This window comes from Chiloscyllium punctatum, chromosome 20 (assembly GCF_047496795.1).
Source record: "Chiloscyllium punctatum isolate Juve2018m chromosome 20, sChiPun1.3, whole genome shotgun sequence".
In the NCBI taxonomy this organism is placed as follows: Eukaryota; Metazoa; Chordata; class Chondrichthyes; order Orectolobiformes; family Hemiscylliidae; genus Chiloscyllium; species Chiloscyllium punctatum.
Genome location: NC_092758.1, coordinates 36,488,239 through 36,502,936, shown reverse-complemented (window position 1 = coordinate 36,502,936; position 14,698 = coordinate 36,488,239).

Sequence of the window (14,698 nt, the reverse complement as noted above, 5' to 3'; positions counted from 1 at the left end):
GTGGCTGCACTGACTTTGCAGTAGTCCACACATAAGCATTGGGTACCATCTGGTTTTAGCACCATTACTATGGGTGAGCTCCAGTCACTGTAACTCACTTTGAATATGTCATCTTGAACCTGTGCAAAAAATATAGGGTTCTGCCTATAAGGATGTTGCTTAATCGGAAGAGCATCTCCTATATCTATATCATGCTTAATTAGGTTAGTACGTCTCAGCTTATTTCCACTTTTCTCCCCATGTGATATTAAGAACTCTTTCAGGTCATTTAAATTTCATTTGGAACATAACATAATAATTTATCCCAATTTTCGATAACGTCCTCTTTGTCCAATTTCTTTGGGAAATGTCCAATTCAGAATCCTCTGAACTTGGTTCTTCCTTCTGTGTTGTAATCAATAACACATTCTCCCCTTGCACTGCTTCCTTGTCAAAATACCTTTTGAGCATCTTCATATAACACACTCTGTCTGTCTGGAGTTCCTATCAAGTAGCTCACCTCACTCAATTTCCTTTCAACTTGATAAAGTCCACTAAACCTTGCTTTTAAAAGGTTCATCTATCACTGGAAGTAACACTAATACCTTACCTCTGAGAACAAAATTGCAAATTTTTGATTTCTTGTCTGTGCCCTGTTTCATTGTATGCTGTGATACTTCTAAATGCTGTCCAGCTGATTCCCCAGCTCTATTGAATTGTTCTCTAAAATTTGACACCTAGTCCAAATATGTGGTCTCTGGACTCTGACTTACCAATTTCTTCTTCATCAATTTGAACGGTCCTCTCACTTCATGCCCAAAAAATAATTCAAATGGACTGAATTTGGTCAATTTATTTGGTACATCTCTGATCTTCAAAAAGCACAAACGGAATTCCCTTATCTCAATCATCTGGATCAGCTTGACCATAAGCCCACAACATGGTCTTTTACATCTGATGCCACCTTTCTAGTGCTCCCTGTGATTCTGGATGATATGCAGTAGATTTGAATTGTTTTATTCCTAAGCTGTCCATAACTTGCTTGCACGGCAGATTGTGGGTAGTCCGTAATTATTGAAAATTTGAGTAACTCTTCTACAATCCTTTTAGCTGTGATATTGCACAATGGAATGGCCTCTGGAAATCTAGTGAACACATCCATTATTGTTAAGAAATATTGATTCCCACTTTTTTGTTTGAGGTAGGGAACCTACGCAATCTATTAAGACTGTTGTAAAAGGTTTCTCAAATGCAGGAATAGGTACTAAAGGTGCAGGTTTTATTTCTGCCTGTGGTTTTTCAATTACCTGACATGTATGACACGTCTGACAAAATTCAGTTACATCCTTTGCGGTCCAACCAGTAAAATTGTTTTTGTATTTTAGCTTGTGTCTTTCTCATTCCTAAATGACCCGCGAGTGGTTGCTCATGCGCCACCCACAACAGCTCAGCTCCTTCCCATACCCCACTGGCAATACAATTTGATGAACTCTGCCCATTTTACATCTGCCTGAATATGTGATGGTCTTCCTTTCCTCATTAAGACATCATTTTTAAGATAATAACACTGAGGGATACATTCTAATTCCTTTTCTGTGTATGCCTTTTGATACAATTGCTTTAAATTTTCATCTTTCTGCTGTAACTCAGTTAATTTATCTGAGCTAAAGATGTCTGCATTGTCTTCATCTGCCCCTGGCTTGTCTTCATCATCTGCTCAAACAGGGTCTCTGCTAATTCCACTTCCACTTTCTTATCTGTACTCTTTAATCTCTCCTGTATTCAGCAGGTGATTTTGTGACCTCATTATCACACAGTCAGGAAAAATTCCAGGATGTGTGTCCTGCAATAATTTAGTTGCCTGAATTTCCACTGACTTTTCAACCACAGAAGGCAGCACTCCTACTGGTTAATCAGCTATATCATGAGCAAGGACAAACTGTATTCCTGGTGCTCAGAGTTTGTCCAGTACTCCTATCATGAATTCTCTACTCTTTGCTGGACACTAACCTCACTTTACATAATTGAGCACTTTTTGTTTCACTGTGAATTCCCGTTACCAGTACCTTTTCTAGCAATAATCCAATCCTCATATTTCAGCATCACAGACTGAGAGGATCCTGTGTCTGTTTGTATTGTAACCTCTTTAACTGCTGGTCCTGGCCTATGTGAATAAACTTTACCTTCCCAGGGGTATGGTTTAAGAACATCTGGCACTTCCTCCTTAACCAACCTCCAACCAGCTAGTATAGCTGGTGCAGCTTTCTATCCTCTACTGTACTTTCTATTACACTTCAACACAATTCACTGGCTTATCCTGCTTTTCTACATCTGGCTTCCCAATGTTTCTCCTAAACCCCCAACACTGTGATTCCATGTGGCCTACTTTATTGCAGTGAAAACACAGGAGCTTTTTAACTTCTCTGTCCCCTTCAAGGGTTTCCTTTTTACCCTGTGGTAAGTTATCCTTATGATCTTCGCCGAGATCTACCTTTCCCTTTCCATGTGAGGATTTCTCTTTTCCCCAATTTCTATCCCTCACAAATGGAAATTGATTCTGGAAGCCAAACTTTGCTTTATGGATCAACTCATAATCATCAGCGATTTCAGCTGCTAATCTTGTTGTTTTAACTCTCTGCTCTTCCGCGTGAGTTATCTCTACTTCAATGTGAATTTTTGGATTCCTGTCTGTGCCAATTTCTGAAGTTCAACCTCCCTCTCTTTCTCTCTCTCTTCTGCTAAAGCAATTCATTCTTTTTCTCTTTCCTCTGCTTTTAATCATATTTCCTTGTCTTTTAACTCTAACTCAAGCTGCTTCATTTTAGGTTGAATTATAGCCATCTCTAAAGATTCTGATGGCATTTCCAGCAAATTTAAATGCTGAGCTATTGCTGTAATTATCTCTCCTTTCCTCACGGAAGGAGGCAGCTCCAATCCCAACTTGTCTGCTCATTCCAGCTGCTTGGTCTTAACCACCTTTTGCAAAACCCCTGAGGTCACTTCTTCCACCCAGAAAACTCTTGGTGACTGAAAGAACTATTGCTATCCCAAACACCTTATAACGAACTGAATTCAACAACCAGAACAAAAGACACTAACACTACCACTCGCTGCCTTTGAGTCCAACAACTCTAAACCCAAATTGGAACTATAGAACAAATCCCACAAAGAACCCCCAGTCTGTTACGGACCAGGCCAGACCCTCTCAAAACATTTCAAGAAGGTAGCCTAGTACCTAACTTTGCTACTTGTTTTAAGCAGGTGTAAAGTTGGTATTCCAGGAGAAAATCAGCTGGTCAAACCACTTAGTTTTAAACAAAACAGAGCTTATTTATACAATTATTGAATGAAACACAAACAACAGAAAACAGAATACTCAATAACTTATCCTATCTGAAAATCCAACAGATCATCCCAACTTAATGATGCTGTCCCAAATATTTGCAACAATCTCCATAAACACTCCTTGACACAAAAGGTATAATCAAACACAGGTTCTTACAGGATAGAAGTCAAAGAGTGATTACCAGCCTGAGCTGCTTCTGTGGGTCCAGCAACTTTTCATCACAATATTGCAAAAAACAAACCAAACCAGTGAAAAGCTGAGCTGGGAAAACTGGCCACTACCCTTTCATTGTACAAGTTTTTTTTTAACTTGCAAGCCTTCTGTGTGAGGCAGTATCTGTTAGCTATAAACAAACTGGCTCTAAAACCCTACACCCCAGAATTTTCGGAGTCTGTGTTGTTTATGACCGCTGAAAAAAAAACCATGGACTGCATAACCTTGTTAAAAGAGCAGCTTCATCAAATATTTATTAATTAATTGGAAGTTAGACGTAGCCAGCAAATACTTGTGCTAGGTGTGTGGGTGAGTGCAGATTGGTACAATTTAGGATTTGGCCAGTAAATATTTTGATGTCTGAAAGGATTTGGAGAACATGACGAAAGTAGAGTCTCAAAGTGAATGACATGTATGGAGCCACTTCTGGGGATGAAATTTATGTTGAGAAGAGGAGTTTATCAGCTGTGTGAGCTGCAGTTTCCCTGGTCCTGAACAACTTAGGCAATGGCAAATCAGTTGAGAAAATATGGCAAGATCAGAAAATTAAGATGGTTGACATCAAAATAAAAACTGAGGGTTCAATGATAATAAGAATTCCATTTCTGAGTTGCATGCATTGCCATCTTATAGTAACAAATCTTGCATCATTGGTACAGTATGTAGTATTTATTCTCTGATGTGCCAGAGTGAAACTAGATGGTAACAATTTTCAACAAGAAAGTCTACGTAGGTACATGGTGGCTCCAACTTACCGCTCGTTCATGCAGGTCTCCATCGTGGACAGCAACCCATAATGAAGCAAACGGGACTTGCTAGATTAGTAGTGACTGCCCCAATCACAGCAGATAGTATTGGACACGCACAAACCTCACTGTATTCTCACGGCACATCTTTAACTCAATTAGGACACAGCTCACCACTTCAATACTGCCCTTTAGTGCACACCAGCACCTTTGACTGTATTGCTGCTGCCAGCCAGATCATGCACAGGGACAAGTACCTCCAGGCTCCTCACTATGTTTCACATTGCGCCAACTTGGATACCCACAGCATCTCTGTCTTGTCTTGCCTTGCCCTTTTTGTGCTTTGCTGCCTCATTCAGAATTTACCTTCACTGTGCTTCTGTGTTACCTTTCTATTTAGTACAGATACAAAGCAAGTCAACATGTCATGGTTGTTAGCCCTGACCAGTCAAGAAGGTTGGCATGTTACAGTACTGCACTGTGCAATCTCACTGATAGAATTTGTCTGCACTTACATGACAAACATACTGCATTTGTTTCAATCAAATGGCCATGTATCAAAGTTTAAAGGTAATAATTCTCAGTCAAGTCAAGAAGGACTGTCATCAGTCAGAGGGTTCCACCACAATCAGCTAAGGTAATATCCAATTTTAGTCTGGGGCTTGGAGATAATTTGTTGGCCACTTGAAACATCAGGTCAGGGGTTCCATATAACTACAGCCCAAGAAGTGACTCATGATCAATTCTACAGGTGAGTGCATAGTGTCTGGCAATTCACAGTATGTCGATTGGGGAGCTGCATAAAGATCAGTCAAGGACGCAGTCAATCATCCATTCGGCTATTCATTTTCATAGAATCCCTACAATGTGGAGGCAGCCATTTGACCCATCGAGTCCACACTAACCCTCTGAAGAGCATCCAACCCAGACCCAGCCCCTTCCATATCCCTGTAACCCTGCATTTCACTGGGCTAATCTATCTAGCCTGCACTTCCCTGGACACTATGAGCAATTTAGCATGGCCAATCCAACTAAACTGCACATCTTAGGACTGTGGGAAGAAACCGGAGCACTCAGATGAAACCAGGCAGACAGAGGGAGAATGTGCAAACTCCACACAGACATTCGCCTAAGGGTGAAATCAAATCTGGAGGTCCCTGGACCTGTGAGGCAGCAGTGATAATCACAGACCCACCATACTGCCCAAACATTGGACAGGATGGGAGGGTTGGGCATTGAACCATGGTTAGTACTGGGTTTGTTCAGTGAATGTCCAGTGGCTTACCAGAAGTCACTGTTGTGGGGAAATTTGGGAAGTCAGTTGTGAGAATTGAAGGAAGCATGCTGGAATGCAGTGGGGACAATAATTGTGAAGGGCAATATTCTACATACAAGTGGGTAAGACTATAGTGCATTGGAGGTTTTGAGTGACTGTTGAACGGATATCATTGGTCACAAGCAGCCTGGCCTTGACCTTAGGACAATACAGCATAATGGTTGTCATTTCTAAGCTGTAGGGCTGGGGCTCAGGGGCTCATGTAGTGAAATGAAGACTTGAAAGAGTTGAAAGGGAACATGTAGAATCTCAGTTCTGATGGGTTCGCCAGAGTGTGCAAAGAAAAAAGGAAGTTGAAGGTCTTATGAGTTGGGGAACTGCCCTAGATTACCAGACTGTGCCTGTGACTCACTCCGCCAAGTGCAACATGTGTTGCTATTCATCCTCATCTGGATGCACAGATGGAAATGGAAATATGCAATGGAAATAGAAAATGGCTACAACCAAACCTGGGATACATGGAATCAGTGTGATTTTCTCTGTCTGAGCAAGCGGCTCTACTTGAGAGTGATGTGAGAGACAATTGCATTTATCAGGCATTTACACAGTAAAAGTTGAAAACATCTGTCATCATTGTACCCTGCATGTAGTGACCAATGACGCTGAATACAAATTCTGAACGCAATTAATCTTGAGCATATTTTTCTTCATTACAGATTGCTTATCTCTCTGAAGCAGGAGCAATCACACGCAGCCTTAAAAGTGTCACCACGAGGTCACATTATGCAAAGATAATCCAAGGTTTCATAGGTTTTACAGGGGCACGGAGCAAATTACTTCTCACTTTGAACTATGGGTATTCACAAACATGCTGCTTTCTTAGCTGGAGGTGGGGAGAAAATGTCAATAATCCTACAAACTCCTATTGTATCCACTTGGCTTAGTTAATGCAGCATGCTTCGGAATAAGATTACCAATGTCAAAGGTCTATGTGGTGGCATTCCAAGTGACATAGTTCAAGTCCTTCATATCCACTCTCTGGAGAACTCTGTTAAACAGTTGTTTGTGTGTAATGCAAATGCTGACTGCTCAAATTACTATGAACCTGTTCTGTTTCTGATAATCCCCACATATGTTCAGAGGAACCATGACCAATGAATCCAGCCCCTGCAAGGATCATCATCAAAACAATCATGGGGCCACAAAGGCACAGAGATATTGAAGAGGAACAAATGCATCTGCAAGCTCAGAACGAGAGGTTGCCAAACAACCCCCACATGGAGAAGACATAGCAAAGGTCCCATCAGGACATAAAGAAGGTACAGAAGGCCCTGAAGCTATTGTGTTTGATGCCTTTTTCTCCAGATAAGTGAGGTACATTGCTGCATCAGTCTGTCCCAGGACATCATCACAGCATTATGCTATTCTCTGAAGGGGGACTAGCCACCTGAAGGATCAGACTGCCATCAGGGTAGCATTGCACTAAATGTTTGGCAACTGGTTTCATCCAAGGTTCCGCACATGCTCCTGGAAATGTGTGGGACCTGTATGGGATCTCTCAGTCCTCAACCCACAAATACAAATGATGTAACTGATGCAATTTGTGTGAGATCAAAACCACTTCGTCCAGTTCCTCGTGACGAGGTCAATGCTGCAGCCTTGGTAGTAGGTGTTGACAAAATAGCTGATCTCCCCCAGATTCAGGTTACTATAGACTGTACACACCCAGGCACTCTCAACACGTGGCATAACACAGCAAAAATTACCATCAGAAAAGGGTTCTATTCCATGTATACATTGTTATCACTTTTGAGAAGTTCCCATGATGCCTATATCCTTCACAATGCTCATGTTACTGATTTATTTCAAGGACCAGATATCTTATGAGGTTGATTCCTGGAAAAAAAGGGGCTATTTTCTGCAACTATTGCACAGCCCCACCCACTGGTGTAGATGCAATGAAATACATTCTTTGACCAGGGCCATGGTGGAACAGACGATAGGCCTACTGAAGGTAAGGTTCCACTGCTTGGATCAGTCTGGGGTTTGGGGTGAGTTATCTTTTGGTATGGGATAGACAGTATGTGCAGCATAATCTTGCTATGACTGAGAAGTAGCAGAAAGGGATGTGATGGACACTGAAGAGCTGGGAGAGCAGCAAGTCTCCCAAGAAGGAAAATGAGGGCATTGAGCAGAAGGAACATCATCTTCAAAATGATCAAACAGTACAGCATCAGAAGCAACAGCCAGACAGGGCTTATTTGACACCCAGTTCCAAAGAAATGAGCTGAATGCAGTCATCATTCATTGACTGTAAATTTGTTGTTGCTTGAAATGCAAACAACCCCTTTTCATTTCCAGAAGCATGTGCAGTGTTTATATATATATACATATATATATTACTGTTGTTCAATGAATATCAATGTGCAGAAGCTTCCCTGTCCTGAATGATGTGTGCAATGGCAAGTCAGTTTGGAAAATAGAGTGAGATCAGCAGAAATGAGATCCTTAACTTTGAGATAAGAAGGTCTGATTTTACAACCATGTTTTGAATGCGGAGAGGGGAATCTCGCTTGTGATCTGCCAGAGGCCTATTTGCATTCATTTGTGAGCATGTCACTATTATCTAAGCTAGCACCATTAAAATACAGTTTCCCATTCTCCCAGTTACTAGCCAGAATCTAGACAGTGACAACTCCCAACTTGAGAGGGAGAGCAAATACCTTGCAACTCCAGCTTACAGCTTGCTCCATAGTCCCTCAATTTTTGACAGTAGTCACCAACAGCTCTGGGCATGCTCAATGAGTTGCAACCATCTGCACACTTCATCCACTGGTGTTGGCATCAGTTCACTGTGTACTCATGATACATCTTCAACCCAACTCAAATATGTTTCTGCTCTTCAGCACTGTACTCTGGAGCCATGAGGTGAGGTAGAGGTGCCGGTGGTGGACTGGGGTGGACAACATTACACAACATCAGGTTATAGTCCAACAGATGTATTTGCAAATACAAACTTTCAGAGCAATGCTCCTTCGTCAGAATTTATAGTAAAATATCAAAGTGTCATCCAACTGATGTGACGTATTGAACAAATCTAGATTGATTTTAAGTCTTTGATCACTTAGAATGGGAATGGAGGTTTCGATTGATTAATCGGTAAAGCCCAGAACTTCTTTCAGGTCACAGTTCCGCGACAACTTACGGTTTTATCAGTATAAAACAAACATGACATTTCAACTCAGATAATACATTAAAGGTGTGAGGTTAGAGTTTGTGTGTATCCCAACCTTGAGTCAGACTGGTTCTATTTCCAAAGTAGGAATTTATAAAATATCACATGGAATGACTGCCGACAGGTTTTTGAACAAAATTGAATATATCCGCAAATATAAATCTGCAAATGCAAATTCGCCCCTTAGACTTACATGTGTTCGACGCGCATGTGTGTGTGTGAGGGAAAGAGTGTGTGTGTGTGTGCATGTGAGGATGCGTGCGTGTGCTTGATAGTGTGGGTGTGACAGAGTATGTGCCTGTGAGAGGGTAGGTGCATGAGTGTGTATATATGAGAGAGAGCATGTGCACGAGAGAGGGTGTGTGTGAGTGTATAAGAGAGTGTGTGCATGTGTGTGTATGTATGCTTGTGTGTGTGAGTGTGTGAGAGTGCATAATGTAGTGTGGTCACCTGTAGTGTGACATGAACCCAAGGCCCTGGTTGAGGCCGTCCTCATGGGTAGCAAACTTGGCTATCAGCCTCTGCTCGGCAACTCTGCATTGTGGTGACATTTTATAAATTCCCAGTTTGGAAATAAAATAAGTCTGACTCCAGTTGGGATACAGACAGACTCTAACCTCAAACCTTTAATGCATTGTCTGAGCTTAGGTGTCACCTTTATCTTAATACTGATAAAACCTGAACTTGTCTCGTGACTGTGACTTGAAAGAAGTTCTGGGATTTACATATTAACCAATTGAAACCTGCATCCCCATTTTAAGTGATTAAAGATTTAACAGCAATTTAGGTTTGTTCAATACATTGCATCAGTTGGATGACATTTTGACCTTTTGCTATAAATTCTGTGTCCTAAGATCCTGTCCCATTAGCTACCAAACAAAGCCTGTACTTCGAAATAACCCTGTTTGACTATAACCTGGTGTTATGTGATTTTTCACTTGGTATTCTGGAGCGTGCAAGTACCTCTCACTATAATGCTGCTGTCAGGATGCTTTGAATGCAAGGACAGGCAACAATTCATGCATTTGACCAGGGGGCATTGTAGTGGTCCTTGTCTGCTCTCTTAACACTCACTCATTTTGCACCTACTTGGATGCACACAGCATCTCTGCATTGGGTCTTGTCTTTTAACACTTCGCCCCATCCACCAGAACCTAAAGGTGAGCAATATTCCTGCCTTGCCTTACTGTTTATTGTGGACATATAGCCAGACAGCTTATCACGGTTGTCAGTAATGATTAGTCAAAGAGGTGAACATGTTGCTATAGAGCATCTTGCTATGCAACTCACACCTGTACAGTGTGCCTGCTGCATATGTGACAACCACATTAAAGCCTAATCAAATTCATTGACTCTTCCGGACATCTGCTTTCCAGGTGGTCACACCACAGCTAAATCAATTGGAGGATTGCAGTCGTGTTCACAATAAAGTTGAGAGCAGCCAGAAGCTTTTAATTTCATCTCTCCCATAAACACATTCATCTAAGTTTTCAGTTTATTAAACTTGGCCTTTGCAAATTACTTCAATTGCTGTCAAACAGCTTCTCTGGAAGAATTTCCACAGTGGTACCAATTCACCTAGAACATCATTCAGACATGTCAATACAACATGATACTGTGGCTTTTGAGCATTTTCAGCAATATCTGTTGATTGAATCATTGCCTTTATTCATTTGTTTAGTGCAGTTCTCGATTAAGACTTTGTAGTTTTGCAGTAGTACATTCACTAAAAGGTGTTTTGACAGCTACCTCACTTAATTCAAAGGCCAAAATGTCTCATACTCTGTGACTTTGACAAAATCTTCAAATTGTTCTTTCTTCGCCATTAACCTGCTGAATATTGTATTTCAATACCATACATAATTGAGATGAATTTCCGAACATTATCTATTCCCAGATCTTTTTTGTGAGTAATGCAATGCTAGTCCAACAAATGTTTGATTTTGCAATGCAAGACTACAGCTACTCCATTTTCTTTCACAGCATAACAAGATCTGATGTAAACACCACCACCTTCTGTAAATTAAGGTCATTGTTAACATAAAGTTGCTTGGTTGCCATTACAATGGAGACACTGTCACAAGCAATGACTTTCAAAATTCCGACAAAGACAGTCTTTTAAAAAACTTCAGATTCTGATCAAAAATTTGACGTACAAAAGCAACATTTTTTTGGACTGAAATTCCTGTACTTTCATCAACTATCAACATATGAAAACATGATTTGTGCAATTCCTCCAGGAAATGTCTTTATATGACGCAGCCAATACACTCATAAATTTGAAGGCGTAATTCTTGCTGTGTCAGTAATTGCTGTTTCCCTCACCACATGATCATGACTGTCTTGTACAGTAAATGTGGACACATTCACCTTTACTGCAATGATGACATTATCAGTGAGAATTTTCACCATATTGGATAGGTCTTTTCACATTCTGTACACTCCACCCCCATTTCACAATCTCCTGGTGTTTCAGTAAGTATTTTAAAAATTCAATTTTTCACTTGGCTTCATAAACATGTGGTTTTTGGCTCAAATGCAACTTTAGGTAGCCCAATTCCCAACCCTGCCACTTTTCCCTGTGCTGAACTACATCCAACTTGTACTTTAGAGCAAATAGTGCATATAATATTGTCCATTTCACGACAAGTAAAATTCTCACCAACTTGTACGTTCTGTTTCTGTGTTGAAGATGGTATTTCAGTTTTGATGATCTTGGAAAGCCATCCCCTTTTGAAATGTGCATGGTATTTCTTTCTTAAGGAGCTTGAATACTCATTTGTTTTTCTTTTGGATATACATTAAAATTACATTATCTAGAAAACAATGTTTAAAATGTGAAAGAGAAATGTAAGTTGGTAGTTGAGTCACAAGTTGCTTCCTTTTGGAATGACCACCTGTTTTCCCAGACTTTGTACTTGATCCTCCTGGATACTGTTGAGAAGACTGTAATCTCACGAGGATGCCGCAGTTCTGTGCTTACAGCTTTCATTTCAAGTCCCTGAGTAACGGTGATATGACTTGGCTTCCTACTCTTTCCTGAATTTGCTTTGAAGTTCATGTTTTTACAATGTTCCTGGAGCTGAAAGCGGTTGCATGGTGAGTAGTGAGTACTAAAGACCTGCGTATTGCAGTGCATGGAGGATCCATGGATTCATTTGCCTAAAATATATGGCCACTGGGGACATGGAGCATGGGGATCTGGGTAAGTCCTTCATTGATTGTCTGGTGTATGAAGGATTGTGAGGGTACATGGGTTTCAATTTTCCCTGCCATTGCCACACACAGCTGAAAGGGAACATCAAAGAGGGGGAAGTGAAAGATGTAAAGTGGAGGGAGGGTCATGGACTCAGCAATTGTGCACTGCTATGTCTGGAACGCAGCATGCATGAGGTTCCAGGGTAAAGTGTGGCCAGTTAAATAAATGGTAGGAATTCTAGGGAAGATCAAAGTGAATGGAGTTGAGAGGGAGGGCAACCAAGAAGGGAAGAAAAGGTTTGGGAGATCATTTAGACTGAGAGGCTGAATCTGTGATTCACTCTGGGAAGCTTAACCACTATTTCTTCCATTGTCATCCAAATAGGGAGAGTGCATTGCAGATGAAAATGGCTGCCACCACACCCAAAGTGGTCAGAGTAATTGTATCATCCTGTGAGAGACAGGGCTCCACTCCTGAGCAATGTGAGGTCCTTCAAAGAGCAATAATTAATCAGAAACCCACAAAGAACAGGTAAAAGACACCTGCAATCAGAAAATGTTTTGTGCTACGCTTTGGCCCACTCAGTTTGAGAATTTTGAACAAGGGACACCAGACTCAAAACATTAACTCTGATTTCTCTCCACAGATTCTGCTAAACCTGCTGATTTTCTCCAGCAATTTCTGTTTCTGTAACCAATTTGCAGAATGTCGTCTGTCAAGTGAAGCAACAGTAACTGTGGAGGATTCAAGGTAATGACAAGGAATATCATGTCTGCCATAGCGTTCTAATCAGGCAGGACATCCATCTGTCTCATTGAATTTCCTCTACCAGGAATGCAGCCTAGGGTCCTTCAACTCAAATATCTCAAAGATCAGAATCAGGGTCTCATTGAAACCCTCACTGAGCATGGGCACTTCTAGAGATATGTCACAGCAGAATCAAGGCAGAAGAGACCACAGGAAACAGTGAATAGGAAGAAATCCATCAGCAATTTATAGTCTTTGGCACATTCTCCAAAACCTCTTGTGGTGGCTCAGGGAAAAAGAGGCCAGTAGCTGTAGCTTTGTGATGGAAATACAAGTCATTTACTTAGCTTCACAGCCCATGCTCTTGCTCATTTTCCATCATTATTACACCTAATTTCAGGGGATATTGTGGGGGCAAGTTGAAAACAGTGAACATATAAGTGCATATCTAATACTCAACCTTACAAGACAAAAACAGGGTTTTTTTTATCCCTCATACTAGTTCTGCAATAAGGAAAGCTTCAGTAATTCCTGCCTTCTCATAATCTAACTCTTGCTGCAAATTCTTACTGGAACACAGCTCAAAGGGTGCTGCCAAACCCTCTTAGATCTCAGCCAAATACCCACTTTTCATGTGAGCCATGTTTATGAATGCTGGGAGGCTTTCTCACAGAAGACAGCACTCTAGCTAACTGTGGTGTTAGGAGACACCCACGTATATAGTTTAAGATCACACAATACCAGGTTAATGTCAGAATGTTTCCCAAGGATTACATTCTTTGGTATTAACTGCAATAGTATTTGTAAGAGTTCCATCACCATTGAGACAAAAGCAAAACCAGACAACTTAACATAAAAGGAGAAAGTGAGGACTGCAGATGCTGGAGATCAGAGCTGAAAATGTGTTGCTGGAAAAGCGCAGCAGGTCAGGCAGCATCCAAGGAGCAGGAGAATAGATGTTTCAGGCATGAGCCCTTCTTCAGGAATGAGGAAAGTGTGCCAAGCAAGCTAAGATAAAAGGTAGGGAGGAGGGACTTGGGGGAGGGGCGTTGGAAATGCGATAGGTGGAAGGAGGTTAAGGTGAGGGTGATAGGCCGGAGAGGGGGTGGGGGAAGAGAGGTCAGGAAGAAGATTGCAGGTTAGGAAGGTGGTGCTGAGTTCGAGGGTTGGGACTGAGACAAGGTGGAGGGAGGGGAAATGAGGAAACTGGAGAAATCTGAGTTCATCCCTTGTGGTTGGAGGGTTCCCAGGTGGAAGATGAGGCGCTCTTCCTCCAACCGTCGTATTGCTATAGTCTGGCGATGGAGGAGTCCAAGGACCTGCATGTCCTTGGTGGAGTGGGAAGGGGAGTTGAAGTGTTGAGCCACGGGGTGATTGGGTTGGTTGGTCCGGGTGTCCCAGAGGTGTTCTCTGAAACGTTCCGCAATGGGCAGCCTGTCTCCTCAATTTAGAGGAGGCCACATCGGGTGCAGCGGATGCAGTAAATGATGTGTGTGGAGGTGCGGGTGAATTTGTGGCGGATATGGAAGGATCCTTTGGGGCCTTGGAGGGAAGTAAGGGGGAGGTGTGGGCACAAGTTTTGCATTTCTTGCGGTTGCAGGGGAAGGTGCCGGGAGTGGAGGTTGGGTTGGTGGGGGGTGTGGACCTGACGAGGGAGTCACGGAGGGAGTGGTCTTTTCGGAACACTGATAGGGGTGGGGAGGGAAATATATCCCTGGTAGTGGGGTCCATTTGGAGGTGGTGGAAATGACGATGCATGATACGATGTATATGGAGGTTGGTGGGGTGGTAGGTGAGGGCCAGTGGGGTTCTGTCATGGTGGCGGTTGGGGGGCGCGGGGCTCAAGGGCAGAGGAGCGGGAAGTGGAGGAGATGCAGTGGAGAGCATCATCGATCACGTCTGGGGGGATATTGCGGTCTTTGAAGAAAGAGGCCATCTGGGTTGTATGGTATTGGAA